A 5068-nucleotide genomic window follows, 5' to 3' on the forward strand; every position below is an offset into this window, starting at 1 on the left:
TTTAAATATAAAAAAACAATAATTAATCAACAATAATAAGAGTACATAGTTAATTACCAAATTTATAAAAGAAAACATCAACACAATTAATTAATAAAAATTTTAAAAAAAATGTCGCATATTATAGTAGCTTGTCCCTAAATAATACATTACTAATATAAAACTAAAAACCAAAATAGATAGATGATGGCCTTATAGACGATCCGATATAGTCGCTTGTTTTGATGCTCAAATGTCCCGGCCTATTCTCTTGTTGCGCCTACATTGCCTTTTCTAATCTTCAAAAAAAAATACAAAGTATATATTAGTACATTATTACACATTATAGGCTCAAGATTCAAGAATTCACATAGACATCGACTTGACATATACATCACAATAACAAATGAAGCCGACTATGTCACACACACTCCCCTTTGCACATAAATAATTATAACTTTGATTATTTCACAACAATTTGTTGTTGCTATTGTTCTAGCATAATTAAGATATACTTATCATTTTACCCAAGATCCAAGGCTGTAGAATTGCCATTACAAGCATTCTAGAAATACAACTATAACTAACTGCTGTAGAATTGCCATTACAAGCATTCTGATTATACACACACACACAGAGAGAAGCTTTGAATTTCACACACACACTCACACAAGCATTCTGAATTTCAACTCTGATTTCAAATCTGATTTTCAGTTCTGAACTTCATATCTGAAATTCAGCTCTGAATTCAGTTCAGGAATTCATTTCTCCTCAAGCTCCTACAAGTCAAAACAATGGTAAGCAGAAATATACCAACATAGCAAGTTCAGACAGATTTAGTTCATAGTTCCAGACTTCAAGAACAGATGAGATCAAATATCACAGCCAGGTTTCCATCATAGCAAACAAGTCAGGTACCATAAAAAAATTTCAACTTCAAGTAGACAAGTTCCTAAATCAAACAATGCCCCATTAGTAGGAGACAAGTTCCTAGCAACCAGGATTGTATAGACAACCATAATAAGAGGGTAAATTTTGTTGAATCTCCTCCCAAAAAAGGGAACAACATCATCAATAAACAAATGGCAGGTCAGAAAATGGCGTATTGTGCAAAAATATCCAACATGATTAATAATCCATTGATCCATTATGATATTCATGAGGAAATAATACTGGCATAATTACGAATGCAAGATTAGAGATGAGAAGCACCATCTTTAAAAACCATCACAAAATATAAGTAAAAATGAATAAAGAAGCAATGTGCCCAATACGACAATACCCCATAACGTACTTGTGTGGGGGTATGGCTGCCAATTGAAGTACCCATGCATGATTCATATTTTGGTAACAATAATATAAAGAGTATACATAGAAACATTGGTTTATTCTACTGTATAAAAAAGAAATAGATATAACTTAATTTAGAGGATGTTTCCAAAAAGAGAAATTGTCTTAAAGAGTAATTTGAGTTATATGACAGTATACATAGGAACATTGGTTTATTCTATAGTAGCAAATATGATCAAAATAAGTAACATTATTAATAGAAAAGCAAAATCAGAAATAGCACTAAAAAAACCTTTACCGCGAGTAATAGATTGTAGATTAGAGGGATTCTAATTCTATCTGCGAAGTAGTATAAAACAAATTAGTGAAATAAAAGAACTTAAATTGATATAAACAACCTTTAATAATAAATCTAGTATGTATATTTTACAAAGCAACACATGGACGATAAGAAATTCCTTATAGACAATCTAAGGATACTTCATTCATAAACAATGGCCTAAAAGCTTCCGGGTACTAAAAGTAAAATAAAATGTAAAAGAACCAACTTTAAGCACAATTAACACCTAATAATCAATCTCAAACATGGCAGAACGATCATAAGGACCAAAAAGATCAAGGGAAAGGACAAACTCATACTAATAAACCAAGAATAAACTATTATAGATCATTGTTTCAGGATTATCCCCTATAATTCAATAATTTTCAAATCGTTAAATCCTCAATTCCTAAAACTACCAAGCAGATAATTAGGGATTTTGACAAACTATAATGCACATAAAAATCTGTATCAATCTGCAACTTTTTATAATAATATGATTTTTTATGAAACAATTATTACTGGTTAGGACTGAAAACCTGTGAAGAACCCAAGTAAGCAGCCAACTCTTGTTGTTTTGACCTCTTGCTGAAAAAAATTCATCATACTCTTTGCACCTCTTGCTAATAAAACTCTTGCCTAGTATAACACGTATCGAACAAACGAATCCTTTCCCTACTGCTAGTCACTTAATATACAGGTTAGCACAAAAAATCATCAAGCATTTGTTAACAATGCAAGAACACAACCATACTTCTTTCAACTAATATATAATTAATTGGAGGAAAAATAGACTAAAAGAAATACGAACAACTAGAGTATTCATTACAACAAGCCTACCCAACTCAACACAACAACCCAAACAAACGTCAAGTAAAAAAATTAGCCCAGATCCGATAGATTTAAGCCAGCATACCACAAATTTCCAGAAGGCATAATTCCTAGCAAAAAGTTCCACATTGAGAAATTCTTGAGCCTAGATTGGATAACTTTTTGAGACCTATAATTTTCATGAAGGGACTAGGGGCTAAAAATGACTGCATGTATTTGCCTTCAAATTGCTGCCCCTCTTAAACCAGATTGTAAACAAGAAATCAGTGTTTTAAAACAATAGTTATGTTTTACAACTTCTATAGCATATGCATTTCACATGTTGTACACAATTAATTAAGGTTTCATAAAATTTTAACAACTACCCAACAACAAATCTCATGAGTTTAACTTTATACTAGAAAATATAATTCAACATATGATCGCTTTTACACTAAGATGATATGACTCTATAACCTCAAGATGACATAGACTGGAGTCATTATCTGCACAATTGTCATGCAAGCTCAAGCATATAATACTAAACTTTTATATTCAAAACTCTAAGTTAAGATATCTCACAAAACATAACTAACATTACATGTCAATTTAAGGAGAGGAGCTGGACAGAGTCCAATATCCAGGTAATTTTAACTTTCAAGAAAAATTGAACATCCAAGAAACAACCAGTCTAATAGTAGCATGAAAAACCAACTTTTGAGGGAAAAATTACCCAAGAGAGAATTGGCAGAGAAAGGTCTGGCAACAGCGGGAAAAAAAAAACTGAAATCAACTTTTCATATCCATTCTATTACCCAAGAGAGAATTGGCAAAGACCAAACTTTTCACACAAAATATTAATTAAAATTACCTAATTGACAAATGTGCCAAGATAGACATCCTTCTAAATTATCCATTCTATTATAAAACAGAACTTTAAAAGTCACAACATAGACTGACATTCATGATATTCAATATATAAAATTATAAAGACACTCAAAAATAAGGCCCGACACAAAATTGTTTTAGCATACACCTCTAGCAAAACAGTCTCAAAATTCAGTTGAAGAGTACAAATTATAATAGTGTGTTACAAAGTTTAATTTAAGCTAACACGTTGCAACTTCAGAGTATAACTCAACATCAAACAAACGTTTTCTCTCTTGTTTATATTAATATTGAAAAATGGAACTAACTACGTACAAAGGTATAGCTAATAGAGTGATAGGAATAGGATAAAATCAACCTTAAACCCAATAAATTAGAGAAAGTTTTTTCTCGGCTTGAAGTATAAAAAGTCATCAAGAGCTTGTTTACTTAAAGTAAAGTTGTATTGAATTAATAAGCATTTGCTCTTTTGACAAAAAGATCAATATATTTTTCTAACAATAATTAACAACAATAAAATGCTAGAGTTTCGAAAAAAACAAAATAAAGATGAGTAACACCAATTAAAAAATAGTGAGAAATGATAATTGACAATAAATTGATTACAAATACCAAGTACAACAATCATGAATGAATAGAACCAAGGCTACAAAGGTTAGTCATATCCGCCTCTATGTCACTATTGCTACTAAAATTCACTAGTAGTTAGTTGAAAATACTCTAGAGTGTAGCTTATTAAATGGATAATATTCGTTGAAAATACTCTAGAGTGTAGCTTATTAAATGGATAATATTCATATCAAATTCTTGTTATATATAAAATAAATTAGTTGTTTTATGTGAGACCTTAACAATTGATTCTTCAACATCTAAGTGTAATGTTTTTTTTTTTTAACTCTAATAAGCAAAACATTTCAATGTCAAGTTTTTTCATACCATAATGAAATAGATCTAAACAAATGAAATTTGCAATCCACTAATGTATAAAAAAAATATGTAGAAACTAGGAGATTTAATTGAAGAATAGAAATTTAACAAGATCGATCTATAACCTAGGGTTTTGAAACAAGTAAAATCTGGTAATTGCAACTTGCAAGTATGGAAACTTAAAATAAAAGAATATACCTTTTAATGCTTAGATTGCCGAACGAATTGAGATAGGTAACTGGAAAAATCATCAAATTTTTTCCTTCTAATTTGTGGTAGATCTGGAAGAAGAAACATGAAAAAGAAAGAGGCAATGGAAGCGAAAATCAAAGAACAATTATAGAAAAAAAAAATCAAAGAAAAAGCTGATGATTAAGACATAGTTGATAAATTCGAATGATATATTAGCAAAATGGAAAAAAAGTAACAAAATTATGATAAAGATAAAAAAGATAATAGCAACGAGTAGAGGAAGGAAATTACCACATTTGTAGCCCGATTCGTTGAATTTTTATGTGGTTTTGGGAGGCAAAATCAATCAAATTGAAGAAATTCTAACGAAAATGACGAGTGCTATGTAATTAGGTTTAGGTTCATGGAGGAAGTTCTTATGCTGATGGAGAGGTGTACTATTAAGTGGGTAGTTTTTCCACATAGCTTTTATTAATTATTAATTGAAGTCACGTGTGCATCACATGAATTTCTAGACGCTTTTCACTGTCGAGACTTTACTTCGACGTGAAAAAGCGTCGAAAATATACGGGATCTATATTTGTATATTGACGTCTACTACACAGTGTCGATCCAATAACGTCGAAAAACCAAGGGATTTGTAGTAGTGCAAGTAGTGAGAAG

General features: G+C 30.5%; 1 long non-coding RNA gene across 1 annotated transcript; it reads right to left on the reverse strand.

The window, feature by feature from the left end:
• Window positions 1-4833, reverse strand: LOC145630641 (uncharacterized). The gene is made up of 3 exons (XR_014112153.1): window positions 4697-4833; window positions 4412-4494; window positions 1-278 (listed from the first exon to the last, which is right to left on the reverse strand). It is a non-coding gene; the product is annotated as an uncharacterized LOC145630641 (long non-coding RNA).
• Between the last annotated feature and the right edge of the window lie 235 nt (window positions 4834-5068).

The sequence above is a fragment of the Chenopodium album genome, chromosome 5, assembly GCF_948465745.1.
Source record: "Chenopodium album chromosome 5, dcCheAlbu1.1, whole genome shotgun sequence".
Classification (NCBI taxonomy): domain Eukaryota; kingdom Viridiplantae; phylum Streptophyta; class Magnoliopsida; order Caryophyllales; family Amaranthaceae; genus Chenopodium; species Chenopodium album.